Genomic DNA, 14270 nt, shown 5'->3' with positions numbered 1-14270 from the left:
GAATCATACCCCTAGACCAACGAGCCAGACAGCTGGCAGCCGCTCCGGGCACGGCGCTCGGAAGAAGAGAAAGTTTAGCAGGGACGCTAAAGAGACGTCGAGCGACAAAGCCTCTCGCTCTCTGCAGCCAAGCACTGTCGAGAGAAACTTCCCATTGCAAAGCGACGGCACCCGAGTGGCATTTTCTCTGAGGCGGAGCAGAAAGGTAAGGGTCCTCCTAAAAGGAGGATGTGCTGAGCGCTCGGGCTCGTCCGGGATTTGAACCCGGGACCTCTCGCACCCAAAGCGAGAATCATACCCCTAGACCAACGAGCCAGACAGCTGGCAGCCGCTCCGGGCCCGGCGCTTGGAAGAAGAGAAAGTTTAGCAGGGACGCTAAAAAGACGTCGAGCGACAAAGCCTCTCGCTCTCTGCAGCCAAGCACTGTCGAGAGAAACTTCCCATTGCAAAGCGACGGCACCCGAGTGGCATTTTCTCTGAGGCGGAGCAGAAAGGTAAGGGTCCTCCTAAAAGGAGGATGTGCTGAGCGCTCGGGTTCGTCCAGGATTTGAACCCGGGACCTCTCGCACCCAAAGCGAGAATCATACCCCTAGACCAACGAGCCAGACAGTTAGCAAAAAGCCCGCGGCGTGAGCCCGAATGTACGAGAAGTTTAGCAGGGAAGCTAAAACGGATGTCAAGCGCACAGAGAAGAGCCGTGACGACGTGTAGCGCTGTCAAGCTTGGGCTCGTCCGGGATTTGAACCCGGGACCTCTCGCACCCTAAGCGAGAATCATACCCCTAGACCAACGAGCCAGACAGATATAGAGCTGGTCGCTGCGTGAGCCCGAATGAGCTGAAAGTTTAGCAGGGAAGCTAAAACGGACGTCCAGCGGCACGCCGGCGTCTGCAAGCTTCCCGTCCCAAGGCAACCGCTTCTTCTTTTATTGAAGCCAATAAAAGAAGAAGCGGTAAAGAAGTACAGCGGGATTGGCAACAACACGGCGCCAGGCGGCGCTGTTCAGCTTGGGCTCGTCTGGAATTTGAACCCGGGACCTCTCGCACCCTAAGCGAGAATCATACCCCTAGACCAACGAGCCAGACAGCTGGCAGCCGCTCCGGGCCCGGCGCTCGGAAGAAGAGAAAGTTTAGCAGGGACGCTAAAGAGACGTCGAGCGACAAAGCCTCTCGCTCTCTGCAGCCAAGCACTGTCGAGAGAAACTTCCCATTGCAAAGCGACGGCACCCGAGTGGCATTTTCTCTGAGGCGGAGCAGAAAGGTAAGGGTCCTCCTAAAAGGAGGATGTGCTGAGCGCTCGGGCTCGTCCGGGATTTGAACCCGGGACCTCTCGCACCCAAAGCGAGAATCATACCCCTAGACCAACGAGCCAGACAGATATAGAGCCGGTCGCTGCGTGAGCCCGAATGAGCTGAAAGTTTAGCAGGGAAGCTAAAACGGACGTCCAGCGGCACGCCGGCGTCTGCAAGCTTCCCGTCCCAAGGCAACCGCTTCTTCTTTTATTGAAGCCAATAAAAGAAGAAGCGGTACAGAAGTACAGCGGGATTGGGAACAACTTCTTAAAAGAGACGCCTCGCAGAGAAGAGAAGAGCCACGGCGCCAGGCGGCGCTGTTCAGCTTGGGCTCGTCCGGGATTTGAACCCGGGACCTCTCGCACCCGAAGCGAGAATCATACCCCTAGACCAACGAGCCAGAAACCTATACGCCCCCTGCCGCCGGACGTGTGGAACTCCTCGAGGATGGATTGTCACCGCAAGCATTCGGTGATGAAACTGCGCAACGATAAAAAAAAAAAAATAAATAAATAAAAAAATGATAATAATACAAAAAAAATAAAAGAAGAAGACGTAAAAAGCCAGGTTTCAGGGTCTAGCATTAAATGACCATTACCCGTTTCAAAACGCATCCTTCGAGTCAGCACAAACCGTGCCTTTCCAGTGTAGATTGGAGCCGAGGTAGTCGAATCGCCCCGTTTGCTGGAGGATGAATTTCCGTCATCTCAAGGAAAGGACGTAAAAGAGGGCGCGCGCGTGAAAGCTGCTGCGTGGGCTCGTCTGGGATTTGAACCCGGGACCTCTCGCACCCTAAGCGAGAATCATACCCCTAGACCAACGAGCCAGACTGCTGGCAGTGGCTCCGGGCCCAGAGTTGAGATGAAGTGAGACTTTCGCACAGGCGCTAAAGGGACGTCGAGTGCAGTCTTGGCGGCGGCGACGACGACGACGACGACAAAGCCACTGTCAGGGGAAACTTCCCATTGCAAAGCGACAGCATTTTCATCGAGACGGAGCAGAAAAGGTATTTTGGCGGCCTCCTCCTAGAAGAAGCTGCACGCGTTACGCAAACCGCTCAGCCCAAAGGGCGACTCTCGGGCTCGTCCGGGATTTGAACCCGGGACCTCTCGCACCCAAAGCGAGAATCATACCCCTAGACCAACGAGCCAGACAGTTAGCGAAAAGCCCGCGGCGTGAGCCCGAATGTACGAGAAGTTTAGCAGGGAAGCTAAAACGGATGTCAAGCGCACAGAGAAGAGCCGTGACGACGTGTAGCGCTGTCAAGCTTGGGCTCGTCCGGGATTTGAACCCGGGACCTCTCGCACCCTAAGCGAGAATCATACCCCTAGACCAACAAGCCAGACAGCTGGCAGCTGCTCCGGGCCCGGCGCTCGGAAGAAGAGAAAGTTTAGCAGGGACGCTAAAGAGACGTCGAGCGACAAAGCCTCTCGCTCTCTGCAGCCAAGCACTGTCGAGAGAAACTTCCCATTGCAAAGCGACGGCACCCGAGTGGCATTTTCTCTGAGGCGGAGCAGAAAGGTAAGGGTCCTCCTAAAAGGAGGATGTGCTGAGCGCTCGGGCTCGTCCGGGATTTGAACCCGGGACCTCTCGCACCCAAAGCGAGAATCATACCCCTAGACCAACGAGCCAGACAGCTGGCAGCAGCTCCGGGCCCGGCGCTCGGAAGAAGAGAAAGTTTAGCAGGGACGCTAAAAAGACGTCGAGCGACAAAGCCTCTCGCTCTCTGCAGCCAAGCACTGTCGAGAGAAACTTCCCATTGCAAAGCGACGGCACCCGAGTGGCATTTTCTCTGAGGCGGAGCAGAAAGGTAAGGGTCCTCCTAAAAGGAGGATGTGCTGAGCGCTCGGGCTCGTCCGGGATTTGAACCCGGGACCTCTCGCACCCAAAGCGAGAATCATACCCCTAGACCAACGAGCCAGACAGTTAGCGAAAAGCCCGCGGCGTGAGCCCGAATGTACGAGAAGTTTAGCAGGGAAGCTAAAACGGATGTCAAGCGCACAGAGAAGAGCCGTGACGACGTGTAGCGCTGTCAAGCTTGGGCTCATCCGGGATTTGAACCCGGGACCTCTCGCACCCTAAGCGAGAATCATACCCCTAGACCAACGAGCCAGACAGATATAGAGCTGGTCGCTGCGTGAGCCCGAATGAGCTGAAAGTTTAGCAGGGAAGCTAAAACGGACGTCCAGCGGCACGCCGGCGTCTGCAAGCTTCCCGTCCCAAGGCAACCGCTTCTTCTTTTATTGAAGCCAATAAAAGAAGAAGCGGTAAAGAAGTACAGCGGGATTGGCAACAACACGGCGCCAGGCGGCGCTGTTCAGCTTCGGCTCGTCTGGAATTTGAACCCGGGACCTCTCGCACCCTAAGCGAGAATCATACCCCTAGACCAACGAGCCAGACAGCTGGCAGCCGCTCCGGGCCCGGCGCTCGGAAGAAGAGAAAGTTTAGCAGGGACGCTAAAGAGACGTCGAGCGACAAAGCCTCTCACTCTCTGCAGCCAAGCACTGTCGAGAGAAACTTCCCATTGCAAAGCGACGGCACCCGAGTGGCATTTTCTCTGAGGCGGAGCAGAAAGGTAAGGGTCCTCCTAAAAGGAGGATGTGCTGAGCGCTCGGGCTCGTCCGGGATTTGAACCCGGGACCTCTCGCACCCAAAGCGAGAATCATACCCCTAGACCAACAAGCCAGACAGATATAGAGCCGGTCGCTGCGTGAGCCCGAATGAGCTGAAAGTTTAGCAGGGAAGCTAAAACGGACGTCCAGCGGCACGCCGGCGTCTGCAAGCTTCCCGTCCCAAGGCAACCGCTTCTTCTTTTATTGAAGCCAATAAAAGAAGAAGCGGTACAGAAGTACAGCGGGATTGGGAACAACTTCTTAAAAGAGACGCCTCGCAGAGAAGAGAAGAGCCACGGCGCCAGGCGGCGCTGTTCAGCTTGGGCTCGTCTGGGATTTGAACCCGGGACCTCTCGCACCCGAAGCGAGAATCATACCCCTAGACCAACGAGCCAGAAACCTATACGCCCCGTGCCGCCGGACGTGTGGAACTCCTCGAGGATGGATTGTCACCGCAAGCATTCGGTGATGAAACTGCGCAACGATAAAAAAAATAAAATAAATAAATAAAAAAATGATAATAATACAAAAAAAATAAAAGAAGAAGACGTAAAAAGCCAGGTTTCAGGGTCTAGCATTAAATGACCATTACCCGTTTCAAAACGCATCCTTCGAGTCAGCACAAACCGTGCCTTTCCAGTGTAGATTGGAGCCGAGGTAGTCGAATCGCCCCGTTTGCTGGAGGATGAATTTCCGTCATCTCAAGGAAAGGACGTAAAAGAGGGCGCGCGCGTGAAAGCTGCTGCGTGGGCTCGTCCGGGATTTGAACCCGGGACCTCTCGCACCCTAAGCGAGAATCATACCCCTAGACCAACGAGCCAGACTGCTGGCAGTGGCTCCGGGCCCAGAGTTGAGATGAAGAGAGACTTTCGCACAGGCGCTAAAGGGACGTCGAGTGCAGTCTTGGCGGCGGCGACGACAACGACGACGACGACAAAGCCACTGTCAGGGGAAACTTCCCATTGCAAAGCGACAGCATTTTCATCGAGACGGAGCAGAAAAGGTATTTTGGCGGCCTCCTCCTAGAAGAAGCTGCACGCGTTACGCAAACCGCTCAGCCCAACGGGCGACTCTCGGGCTCGTCCGGGATTTGAACCCGGGACCTCTCGCACCCAAAGCGAGAATCATACCCCTAGACCAACGAGCCAGACAGTTAGCGAAAAGCCCGCGGCGTGAGCCCGAATGTACGAGAAGTTTAGCAGGGAAGCTAAAACGGATGTCAAGCGCACAGAGAAGAGCCGTGACGACGTGTAGCGCTGTCAAGCTTGGGCTCGTCCGGGATTTGAACCCGGGACCTCTCGCACCCTAAGCGAGAATCATACCCCTAGACCAACAAGCCAGACAGCTGGCAGCTGCTCCGGGCCCGGCGCTCGGAAGAAGAGAAAGTTTAGCAGGGACGCTAAAGAGACGTCGAGCGACAAAGCCTCTCGCTCTCTGCAGCCAAGCACTGTCGAGAGAAACTTCCCATTGCAAAGCGACGGCACCCGAGTGGCATTTTCTCTGAGGCGGAGCAGAAAGGTAAGGGTCCTCCTAAATGGAGGATGTGCTGAGCGCTCGGGCTCGTCCGGGATTTGAACCCGGGACCTCTCGCACCCAAAGCGAGAATCATACCCCTAGACCAACGAGCCAGACAGCTGGCAGCCGCTCCGGGCCCGGCGCTTGGAAGAAGAGAAAGTTTAGCAGGGACGCTAAAAAGACGTCGAGCGACAAAGCCTCTCGCTCTCTGCAGCCAAGCACTGTCGAGAGAAACTTCCCATTGCAAAGCGACGGCACCCGAGTGGCATTTTCTCTGAGGCGGAGCAGAAAGGTAAGGGTCCTCCTAAAAGGAGGATGTGCTGAGCGCTCGGGCTCGTCCAGGATTTGAACCCGGGACCTCTCGCACCCAAAGCGAGAATCATACCCCTAGACCAACGAGCCAGACAGTTAGTGAAAAGCTCGCGGCGTGAGCCCGAATGTACGAGAAGTTTAGCAGGGAAGCTAAAACGGATGTCAAGCGCACAGAGAAGAGCCGTGACGACGTGTAGCGCTGTCAAGCTTGGGCTCATCCGGGATTTGAACCCGGGACCTCTCGCACCCTAAGCGAGAATCATACCCCTAGACCAACGAGCCAGACAGATATAGAGCCGGTCGCTGCGTGAGCCCGAATGAGCTGAAAGTTTAGCAGGGAAGCTAAAACGGACGTCCAGCGGCACGCCGGCGTCTGCAAGCTTCCCGTCCCAAGGCAACCGCTTCTTCTTTTATTGAAGCCAATAAAAGAAGAAGCGGTACAGAAGTACAGCGGGATTGGCAACAACTTCTTAAAAGAGACGCCTCGCAGAGAAGAGCCACGGCGCCAGGCGGCGCTGTTCAGCTTGGGCTCGTCCGGGATTTGAACCCGGGACCTCTCGCACCCGAAGCGAGAATCATACTCCTAGACCAACGAGCCAGAAACCTATATGCCCCCTGCCGCCGGACGTGTGGAACTCCTCGAGGATGGATTGTCACCGCAAGCATTCGGTGATGAAACTGCGCAACGATAAAAAAAATAAAATAAATAAATAAAAAAATGATAATAATACAAAAAAAATAAAAGAAGAAGACGTAAAAAGCCAGGTTTCAGGGTCTAGCATTAAATGACCATTACCCGTTTCAAAACGCATCCTTCGAGTCAGCACAAACCGTGCCTTTCCAGTGTAGATTGGAGCCGAGGTAGTCGAATCGCCCCGTTTGCTGGAGGATGAATTTCCGTCATCTCAAGGAAAGGACGTAAAAGAGGGCGCGCGCGTGAAAGCTGCTGTGTGGGCTCGTCCGGGATTTGAACCCGGGACCTCTCGCACCCTAAGCGAGAATCATACCCCTAGACCAACGAGCCAGACTGCTGGCAGTGGCTCCGGGCCCAGAGTTGAGATGAAGAGAGACTTTCGCACAGGCGCTAAAGGGACGTCGAGTGCAGTCTTGGCGGCGGCGACGACGACGACGACGACAAAGCCACTGTCAGGGGAAACTTCCCATTGCAAAGCGACAGCATTTTCATCGAGACGGAGCAGAAAAGGTATTTTGGCGGCCTCCTCCTAGAAGAAGCTGCACGCGTTACGCAGACCGCACAGAGAAGAGCCGTGACGACGTGTAGCGCTGTCAAGCTTGGGCTCGTCCGGGATTTGAACCCGGGACCTCTCGCACCCTAAGCGAGAATCATACCCCTAGACCAACAAGCCAGACAGCTGGCAGCCGCTCCGGGCCCGGCGCTCGGAAGAAGAGAAAGTTTAGCAGGGACGCTAAAGAGACGTCGAGCGACAAAGCCTCTCGCTCTCTGCAGCCAAGCACTGTCGAGAGAAACTTCCCATTGCAAAGCGACGGCACCCGAGTGGCATTTTCTCTGAGGCGGAGCAGAAAGGTAAGGGTCCTCCTAAAAGGAGGATGTGCTGAGCGCTCGGGCTCGTCCGGGATTTGAACCCGGGACCTCTCGCACCCTAAGCGAGAATCACACCCCTAGACCAACGAGCCAGACAGCTGGCAGCCGCTCCGGGCCCGGCGCTCGGAAGAAGAGAAAGTTTAGCAGGGACGCTAAAGAGACGTCGAGCGACAAAGCCTCTCGCTCTCTGCAGCCAAGCACTGTCGAGAGAAACTTCCCATTGCAAAGCGACGGCACCCGAGTGGCATTTTCTCTGAGGCGGAGCAGAAAGGTAAGGGTCCTCCTAAAAGGAGGATGTGCTGAGCGCTCGGGCTCATCCGGGATTTGAACCCGGGACCTCTCGCACCCTAAGCGAGAATCATACCCCTAGACCAACGAGCCAGACTGCTGGCAGTGGCTCCGGGCCCAGAGTTGAGATGAAGTGAGACTTTCGCACAGGCGCTAAAGGGACGTCGAGTGCAGTCTTGGCGGCGGCGACGACGACGACGACGACGACAAAGCCACTGTCAGGGGAAACTTCCCATTGCAAAGCGACAGCATTTTCATCGAGACGGAGCAGAAAAGGTATTTTGGCGGCCTCCTCCTAGAAGAAGCTGCACGCGTTACGCAAACCGCTCAGCCCAACGGGCGACTCTCGGGCTCGTCCGGGATTTGAACCCGGGACCTCTCGCACCCAAAGCGAGAATCATACCCCTAGACCAACGAGCCAGACAGTTAGCGAAAAGCCCGCGGCGTGAGCCCGAATGTACGAGAAGTTTAGCAGGGAAGCTAAAACGGATGTCAAGCGCACAGAGAAGAGCCGTGACGACGTGTAGCGCTGTCAAGCTTGGGCTCGTCCGGGATTTGAACCCGGGACCTTTCGCACCCTAAGCGAGAATCATACCCCTAGACCAACAAGCCAGACAGCTGGCAGCTGCTCCGGGCCCGGCGCTCGGAAGAAGAGAAAGTTTAGCAGGGACGCTAAAGAGACGTCGAGCGACAAAGCCTCTCGCTCTCTGCAGCCAAGCACTGTCGAGAGAAACTTCCCATTGCAAAGCGACGGCACCCGAGTGGCATTTTCTCTGAGGCGGAGCAGAAAGGTAAGGGTCCTCCTAAAAGAAGCCAATAAAAGAAGAAGCGGTACAGAAGTACAGCGGGATTGGCAACAACTTCTTAAAAGAGACGCCTCGCAGAGAAGAGCCACGGCGCCAGGCGGCGCTGTTCAGCTTGGGCTCGTCCGGGATTTGAACCCGGGACCTCTCGCACCCGAAGCGAGAATCATACCCCTAGACCAACGAGCCAGAAACCTATACGCCCGCTGCCGCCGGACGTGTGGAACTCCTCGAGGATGGATTGTCACCGCAAGCATTCGGTGATGAAACTGCGCAACGATAAAAAAAATAAAATAAATAAATAAAAAAATGATAATAATACAAAAAAAATAAAAGAAGAAGACGTAAAAAGCCAGGTTTCAGGGTCTAGCATTAAATGACCATTACCCGTTTCAAAACGCATCCTTCGAGTCAGCACAAACCGTGCCTTTCCAGTGTAGATTGGAGCCGAGGTAGTCGAATCGCCCCGTTTGCTGGAGGATGAATTTCCGTCATCTCAAGGAAAGGACGTAAAAGAGGGCGCGCGCGTGAAAGCTGCTGTGTGGGCTCGTCCGGGATTTGAACCCGGGACCTCTCGCACCCTAAGCGAGAATCATACCCCTAGACCAACGAGCCAGACTGCTGGCAGTGGCTCCGGGCCCAGAGTTGAGATGAAGAGAGACTTTCGCACAGGCGCTAAAGGGACGTCGAGTGCAGTCTTGGCGGCGGCGACGACGACAAAGCCACTGTCAGGGGAAACTTCCCATTGCAAAGCGACAGCATTTTCATCGAGACGGAGCAGAAAAGGTATTTTGGCGGCCTCCTCCTAGAAGAAGCTGCACGCGTTACGCAGACCGCTCAGCCCAACGGGCGACTCTCGGGCTCGTCCGGGATTTGAACCCGGGACCTCTCGCACCCAAAGCGAGAATCATACCCCTAGACCAACGAGCCAGACAGATATAGAGCTGGTCGCTGCGTGAGCCCGAATGAGCTGAAAGTTTAGCAGGGAAGCTAAAACGGACGTCCAGCGGCACGCCGGCGTCTGCAAGCTTCCCGTCCCAAGGCAACCGCTTCTTCTTTTATTGAAGCCAATAAAAGAAGAAGCGGTAAAGAAGTACAGCGGGATTGGCAACAACACGGCGCCAGGCGGCGCTGTTCAGCTTGGGCTCGTCTGGAATTTGAACCCGGGACCTCTCGCACCCTAAGCGAGAATCATACCCCTAGACCAACGAGCCAGACAGCTGGCAGCCGGTCCGGGCCCGGCGCTCGGAAGAAGAGAAAGTTTAGCAGGGACGCTAAAGAGACGTCGAGCGACAAAGCCTCTCGCTCTCTGCAGCCAAGCACTGTCGAGAGAAACTTCCCATTGCAAAGCGACGGCACCCGAGTGGCATTTTCTCTGAGGCGGAGCAGAAAGGTAAGGGTCCTCCTAAAAGGAGGATGTGCTGAGCGCTCGGGCTCGTCCGGGATTTGAACCCGGGACCTCTCGCACCCTAAGCGAGAATCATACCCCTAGACCAACGAGCCAGACTGCTGGCAGTGGCTCCGGGCCCAGAGTTGAGATGAAGAGAGACTTTCGCACAGGCGCTAAAGGGACGTCGAGTGCAGTCTTGGCGGCGGCGACGACGACGACGACGACAAAGCCACTGTCAGGGGAAACTTCCCATTGCAAAGCGACAGCATTTTCATCGAGACGGAGCAGAAAAGGTATTTTGGCGGCCTCCTCCTAGAAGAAGCTGCACGCGTTACGCAGACCGCTCAGCCCAATGGGCGACTCTCGGGCTCGTCCGGGATTTGAACCCGGGACCTCTCGCACCCAAAGCGAGAATCATACCCCTAGACCAACGAGCCAGACAGATATAGAGCCGGTCGCTGCGTGAGCCCGAATGAGCTGAAAGTTTAGCAGGGAAGCTAAAACGGACGTCCAGCGGCACGCCGGCGTCTGCAAGCTTCCCGTCCCAAGGCAACCGCTTCTTCTTTTATTGAAGCCAATAAAAGAAGAAGCGGTACAGAAGTACAGCGGGATTGGGAACAACTTCTTAAAAGAGACGCCTCGCAGAGAAGAGCCACGGCGCCAGGCGGCGCTGTTCAGCTTGGGCTCGTCCGGGATTTGAACCCGGGACCTCTCGCACCCGAAGCGAGAATCATACCCCTAGACCAACGAGCCAGAAACCTATACGCCCCCTGCCGCCGGACGTGTGGAACTCCTCGAGGATGGATTGTCACCGCAAGCATTCGGTGATGAAACTGCGCAACGATAAAAAAAAAAAAAAAAATAAATAAAAAAATGATAATAATACAAAAAAAATAAAAGAAGAAGACGTAAAAAGCCAGGTTTCAGGGTCTAGCATTAAATGACCATTACCCGTTTCAAAACGCATCCTTCGAGTCAGCACAAACCGTGCCTTTCCAGTGTAGATTGGAGCCGAGGTAGTCGAATCGCCCCGTTTGCTGGAGGATGAATTTCCGTCATCTCAAGGAAAGGACGTAAAAGAGGGCGCGCGCGTGAAAGCTGCTGCGTGGGCTCGTCCGGGATTTGAACCCGGGACCTCTCGCACCCTAAGCGAGAATCATACCCCTAGACCAACGAGCCAGACTGCTGGCAGTGGCTCCGGGCCCAGAGTTGAGATGAAGTGAGACTTTCACACAGGCGCTAAAGGGACGTCGAGTGCAGTCTTGGCGGCGGCGACGACGACAAAGCCACTGTCAGGGGAAACTTCCCATTGCAAAGCGACAGCATTTTCATCGAGACGGAGCAGAAAAGGTATTTTGGCGGCCTCCTCCTAGAAGAAGCTGCACGCGTTACGCAAACCGCTCAGCCCAACGGGCGACTCTCGGGCCCGTCCGGGATTTGAACCCGGGACCTCTCGCACCCAAAGCGAGAATCATACCCCTAGACCAACGAGCCAGACAGTTAGCGAAAAGCCCGCGGCGTGAGCCCGAATGTACGAGAAGTTTAGCAGGGAAGCTAAAACGGATGTCAAGCGCACAGAGAAGAGCCGTGACGACGTGTAGCGCTGTCAAGCTTGGGCTCGTCCGGGATTTGAACCCGGGACCTCTCGCACCCTAAGCGAGAATCATACCCCTAGACCAACAAGCCAGACAGCTGGCAGCCGCTCCGGGCCCGGCGCTCGGAAGAAGAGAAAGTTTAGCAGGGACGCTAAAGAGACGTCGAGCGACAAAGCCTCTCGCTCTCTGCAGCCAAGCACTGTCGAGAGAAACTTCCCATTGCAAAGCGACGGCACCCGAGTGGCATTTTCTCTGAGGCGGAGCAGAAAGGTAAGGGTCCTCCTAAAAGGAGGATGTGCTGAGCGCTCGGGCTCGTCCGGGATTTGAACCCGGGACCTCTCGCACCCAAAGCGAGAATCATACCCCTAGACCAACGAGCCAGACAGATATAGAGCCGGTCGCTGCGTGAGCCCGAATGAGCTGAAAGTTTAGCAGGGAAGCTAAAACGGACGTCCAGCGGCACGCCGGCGTCTGCAAGCTTCCCGTCCCAAGGCAACCGCTTCTTCTTTTATTGAAGCCAATAAAAGAAGAAGCGGTACAGAAGTACAGCGGGATTGGGAACAACTTCTTAAAAGAGACGCCTCGCAGAGAAGAGAAGAGCCACGGCGCCAGGCGGCGCTGTTCAGCTTGGGCTCGTCCGGGATTTGAACCCGGGACCTCTCGCACCCGAAGCGAGAATCATACCCCTAGACCAACGAGCCAGAAACCTATACGCCCCCTGCCGCCGGACGTGTGGAACTCCTCGAGGATGGATTGTCACCGCAAGCATTCGGTGATGAAACTGCGCAACGATAAAAAAAATAAAATAAATAAATAAAAAAATGATAATAATACAAAAAAAATAAAAGAAGAAGACGTAAAAAGCCAGGTTTCAGGGTCTAGCATTAAATGACCATTACCCGTTTCAAAACGCATCCTTCGAGTCAGCACAAACCGTGCCTTTCCAGTGTAGATTGGAGCCGAGGTAGTCGAATCGCCCCGTTTGCTGGAGGATGAATTTCCGTCATCTCAAGGAAAGGACGTAAAAGAGGGCGCGCGCGTGAAAGCTGCTGCGTGGGCTCGTCCGGGATTTGAACCCGGGACCTCTCGCACCCTAAGCGAGAATCATACCCCTAGACCAACGAGCCAGACTGCTGGCAGTGGCTCCGGGCCCAGAGTTGAGATGAAGTGAGACTTTCGCACAGGCGCTAAAGGGACGTCGAGTGCAGTCTTGGCGGCGGCGACGACGACGACGACGACAAAGCCACTGTCAGGGGAAACTTCCCATTGCAAAGCGACAGCATTTTCATCGAGACGGAGCAGAAAAGGTATTTTGGCGGCCTCCTCCTAGAAGAAGCTGCACGCGTTACGCAAACCGCTCAGCCCAACGGGCGACTCTCGGGCTCGTCCGGGATTTGAACCCGGGACCTCTCGCACCCAAAGCGAGAATCATACCCCTAGACCAACGAGCCAGACAGTTAGCGAAAAGCCCGCGGCGTGAGCCCGAATGTACGAGAAGTTTAGCAGGGAAGCTAAAACGGATGTCAAGCGCACAGAGAAGAGCCGTGACGACGTGTAGCGCTGTCAAGCTTGGGCTCGTCCGGGATTTGAACCCGGGACCTCTCGCACCCTAAGCGAGAATCATACCCCTAGACCAACAAGCCAGACAGCTGGCAGCTGCTCCGGGCCCGGCGCTCGGAAGAAGAGAAAGTTTAGCAGGGACGCTAAAGAGACGTCGAGCGACAAAGCCTCTCGCTCTCTGCAGCCAAGCACTGTCGAGAGAAACTTCCCATTGCAAAGCGACGGCACCCGAGTGGCATTTTCTCTGAGGCGGAGCAGAAAGGTAAGGGTCCTCCTAAATGGAGGATGTGCTGAGCGCTCGGGCTCGTCCGGGATTTGAACCCGGGACCTCTCGCACCCAAAGCGAGAATCATACCCCTAGACCAACGAGCCAGACAGCTGGCAGCCGCTCCGGGCCCGGCGCTTGGAAGAAGAGAAAGTTTAGCAGGGACGCTAAAAAGACGTCGAGCGACAAAGCCTCTCGCTCTCTGCAGCCAAGCACTGTCGAGAGAAACTTCCCATTGCAAAGCGACGGCACCCGAGTGGCATTTTCTCTGAGGCGGAGCAGAAAGGTAAGGGTCCTCCTAAAAGGAGGATGTGCTGAGCGCTCGGGCTCGTCCAGGATTTGAACCCGGGACCTCTCGCACCCAAAGCGAGAATCATACCCCTAGACCAACGAGCCAGACAGTTAGTGAAAAGCCCGCGGCGTGAGCCCGAATGTACGAGAAGTTTAGCAGGGAAGCTAAAACGGATGTCAAGCGCACAGAGAAGAGCCGTGACGACGTGTAGCGCTGTCAAGCTTGGGCTCATCCGGGATTTGAACCCGGGACCTCTCGCACCCTAAGCGAGAATCATACCCCTAGACCAACGAGCCAGACAGATATAGAGCCGGTCGCTGCGTGAGCCCGAATGAGCTGAAAGTTTAGCAGGGAAGCTAAAACGGACGTCCAGCGGCACGCCGGCGTCTGCAAGCTTCCCGTCCCAAGGCAACCGCTTCTTCTTTTATTGAAGCCAATAAAAGAAGAAGCGGTACAGAAGTACAGCGGGATTGGCAACAACTTCTTAAAAGAGACGCCTCGCAGAGAAGAGCCACGGCGCCAGGCGGCGCTGTTCAGCTTGGGCTCGTCCGGGATTTGAACCCGGGACCTCTCGCACCCGAAGCGAGAATCATACCCCTAGACCAACGAGCCAGAAACCTATACGCCCCCTGCCGCCGGACGTGTGGAACTCCTCGAGGATGGATTGTCACCGCAAGCATTCGGTGATGAAACTGCGCAACGATAAAAAAAATAAAATAAATAAATAAAAAAATGATAATAATACAAAAAAAAATAAAAGAAGAAGACGTAAAAAGCCAGGTTT

The 14270-nt window shown here is 55.4% G+C and overlaps 31 non-coding genes across 31 annotated transcripts; all 31 read right to left on the bottom strand.

Moving 5' to 3' along the window:
* Nucleotides 1-243: 243 nt before the first annotated feature.
* On the bottom strand, nucleotides 244-315 carry TRNAP-UGG (transfer RNA proline (anticodon UGG)). The gene has a single exon. It is a non-coding gene; the product is annotated as a tRNA-Pro (tRNA).
* A 409-nt stretch (nucleotides 316-724) lies between these two features.
* TRNAP-AGG (transfer RNA proline (anticodon AGG)) lies at nucleotides 725-796 on the bottom strand. Its single transcript has one exon. It is a non-coding gene; the product is annotated as a tRNA-Pro (tRNA).
* A 501-nt stretch (nucleotides 797-1297) lies between these two features.
* TRNAP-UGG (transfer RNA proline (anticodon UGG)) lies at nucleotides 1298-1369 on the bottom strand. The gene has a single exon. It is a non-coding gene; the product is annotated as a tRNA-Pro (tRNA).
* Nucleotides 1370-1618: 249 nt separating this feature from the next.
* Nucleotides 1619-1690, bottom strand: TRNAP-CGG (transfer RNA proline (anticodon CGG)). The gene has a single exon. It is a non-coding gene; the product is annotated as a tRNA-Pro (tRNA).
* A 678-nt stretch (nucleotides 1691-2368) lies between these two features.
* TRNAP-UGG (transfer RNA proline (anticodon UGG)) lies at nucleotides 2369-2440 on the bottom strand. Its single transcript has one exon. It is a non-coding gene; the product is annotated as a tRNA-Pro (tRNA).
* Nucleotides 2441-2849: 409 nt separating this feature from the next.
* TRNAP-UGG (transfer RNA proline (anticodon UGG)) lies at nucleotides 2850-2921 on the bottom strand. Its single transcript has one exon. It is a non-coding gene; the product is annotated as a tRNA-Pro (tRNA).
* A 217-nt stretch (nucleotides 2922-3138) lies between these two features.
* On the bottom strand, nucleotides 3139-3210 carry TRNAP-UGG (transfer RNA proline (anticodon UGG)). Its single transcript has one exon. It is a non-coding gene; the product is annotated as a tRNA-Pro (tRNA).
* A 120-nt stretch (nucleotides 3211-3330) lies between these two features.
* On the bottom strand, nucleotides 3331-3402 carry TRNAP-AGG (transfer RNA proline (anticodon AGG)). Its single transcript has one exon. It is a non-coding gene; the product is annotated as a tRNA-Pro (tRNA).
* Nucleotides 3403-4224: 822 nt separating this feature from the next.
* On the bottom strand, nucleotides 4225-4296 carry TRNAP-CGG (transfer RNA proline (anticodon CGG)). The gene has a single exon. It is a non-coding gene; the product is annotated as a tRNA-Pro (tRNA).
* Nucleotides 4297-4650: 354 nt separating this feature from the next.
* Nucleotides 4651-4722, bottom strand: TRNAP-AGG (transfer RNA proline (anticodon AGG)). Its single transcript has one exon. It is a non-coding gene; the product is annotated as a tRNA-Pro (tRNA).
* A 255-nt stretch (nucleotides 4723-4977) lies between these two features.
* Nucleotides 4978-5049, bottom strand: TRNAP-UGG (transfer RNA proline (anticodon UGG)). Its single transcript has one exon. It is a non-coding gene; the product is annotated as a tRNA-Pro (tRNA).
* A 409-nt stretch (nucleotides 5050-5458) lies between these two features.
* On the bottom strand, nucleotides 5459-5530 carry TRNAP-UGG (transfer RNA proline (anticodon UGG)). Its single transcript has one exon. It is a non-coding gene; the product is annotated as a tRNA-Pro (tRNA).
* Nucleotides 5531-5939: 409 nt separating this feature from the next.
* Nucleotides 5940-6011, bottom strand: TRNAP-AGG (transfer RNA proline (anticodon AGG)). Its single transcript has one exon. It is a non-coding gene; the product is annotated as a tRNA-Pro (tRNA).
* Nucleotides 6012-6255: 244 nt separating this feature from the next.
* TRNAP-CGG (transfer RNA proline (anticodon CGG)) lies at nucleotides 6256-6327 on the bottom strand. Its single transcript has one exon. It is a non-coding gene; the product is annotated as a tRNA-Pro (tRNA).
* A 354-nt stretch (nucleotides 6328-6681) lies between these two features.
* TRNAP-AGG (transfer RNA proline (anticodon AGG)) lies at nucleotides 6682-6753 on the bottom strand. Its single transcript has one exon. It is a non-coding gene; the product is annotated as a tRNA-Pro (tRNA).
* Nucleotides 6754-7602: 849 nt separating this feature from the next.
* TRNAP-AGG (transfer RNA proline (anticodon AGG)) lies at nucleotides 7603-7674 on the bottom strand. The gene has a single exon. It is a non-coding gene; the product is annotated as a tRNA-Pro (tRNA).
* Nucleotides 7675-7929: 255 nt separating this feature from the next.
* TRNAP-UGG (transfer RNA proline (anticodon UGG)) lies at nucleotides 7930-8001 on the bottom strand. The gene has a single exon. It is a non-coding gene; the product is annotated as a tRNA-Pro (tRNA).
* Nucleotides 8002-8501: 500 nt separating this feature from the next.
* Nucleotides 8502-8573, bottom strand: TRNAP-CGG (transfer RNA proline (anticodon CGG)). Its single transcript has one exon. It is a non-coding gene; the product is annotated as a tRNA-Pro (tRNA).
* A 354-nt stretch (nucleotides 8574-8927) lies between these two features.
* On the bottom strand, nucleotides 8928-8999 carry TRNAP-AGG (transfer RNA proline (anticodon AGG)). Its single transcript has one exon. It is a non-coding gene; the product is annotated as a tRNA-Pro (tRNA).
* Nucleotides 9000-9242: 243 nt separating this feature from the next.
* TRNAP-UGG (transfer RNA proline (anticodon UGG)) lies at nucleotides 9243-9314 on the bottom strand. The gene has a single exon. It is a non-coding gene; the product is annotated as a tRNA-Pro (tRNA).
* Nucleotides 9315-9815: 501 nt separating this feature from the next.
* Nucleotides 9816-9887, bottom strand: TRNAP-AGG (transfer RNA proline (anticodon AGG)). The gene has a single exon. It is a non-coding gene; the product is annotated as a tRNA-Pro (tRNA).
* Nucleotides 9888-10139: 252 nt separating this feature from the next.
* TRNAP-UGG (transfer RNA proline (anticodon UGG)) lies at nucleotides 10140-10211 on the bottom strand. The gene has a single exon. It is a non-coding gene; the product is annotated as a tRNA-Pro (tRNA).
* A 244-nt stretch (nucleotides 10212-10455) lies between these two features.
* Nucleotides 10456-10527, bottom strand: TRNAP-CGG (transfer RNA proline (anticodon CGG)). The gene has a single exon. It is a non-coding gene; the product is annotated as a tRNA-Pro (tRNA).
* Nucleotides 10528-10881: 354 nt separating this feature from the next.
* Nucleotides 10882-10953, bottom strand: TRNAP-AGG (transfer RNA proline (anticodon AGG)). The gene has a single exon. It is a non-coding gene; the product is annotated as a tRNA-Pro (tRNA).
* Nucleotides 10954-11677: 724 nt separating this feature from the next.
* Nucleotides 11678-11749, bottom strand: TRNAP-UGG (transfer RNA proline (anticodon UGG)). Its single transcript has one exon. It is a non-coding gene; the product is annotated as a tRNA-Pro (tRNA).
* A 249-nt stretch (nucleotides 11750-11998) lies between these two features.
* TRNAP-CGG (transfer RNA proline (anticodon CGG)) lies at nucleotides 11999-12070 on the bottom strand. Its single transcript has one exon. It is a non-coding gene; the product is annotated as a tRNA-Pro (tRNA).
* A 354-nt stretch (nucleotides 12071-12424) lies between these two features.
* Nucleotides 12425-12496, bottom strand: TRNAP-AGG (transfer RNA proline (anticodon AGG)). Its single transcript has one exon. It is a non-coding gene; the product is annotated as a tRNA-Pro (tRNA).
* Nucleotides 12497-12748: 252 nt separating this feature from the next.
* TRNAP-UGG (transfer RNA proline (anticodon UGG)) lies at nucleotides 12749-12820 on the bottom strand. The gene has a single exon. It is a non-coding gene; the product is annotated as a tRNA-Pro (tRNA).
* A 409-nt stretch (nucleotides 12821-13229) lies between these two features.
* TRNAP-UGG (transfer RNA proline (anticodon UGG)) lies at nucleotides 13230-13301 on the bottom strand. Its single transcript has one exon. It is a non-coding gene; the product is annotated as a tRNA-Pro (tRNA).
* A 409-nt stretch (nucleotides 13302-13710) lies between these two features.
* On the bottom strand, nucleotides 13711-13782 carry TRNAP-AGG (transfer RNA proline (anticodon AGG)). The gene has a single exon. It is a non-coding gene; the product is annotated as a tRNA-Pro (tRNA).
* A 244-nt stretch (nucleotides 13783-14026) lies between these two features.
* Nucleotides 14027-14098, bottom strand: TRNAP-CGG (transfer RNA proline (anticodon CGG)). The gene has a single exon. It is a non-coding gene; the product is annotated as a tRNA-Pro (tRNA).
* Between the last annotated feature and the right edge of the window lie 172 nt (nucleotides 14099-14270).

This window comes from Sceloporus occidentalis, unplaced genomic scaffold (genome assembly GCF_023333645.1).
Source record: "Sceloporus occidentalis isolate IW3139 unplaced genomic scaffold, rSceOcc1.0.p SCAF_402, whole genome shotgun sequence".
Lineage (NCBI taxonomy): Eukaryota > Metazoa > Chordata > Lepidosauria > Squamata > Phrynosomatidae > Sceloporus > Sceloporus occidentalis.
This window is presented reverse-complemented; position numbering and strand designations above follow the sequence as displayed.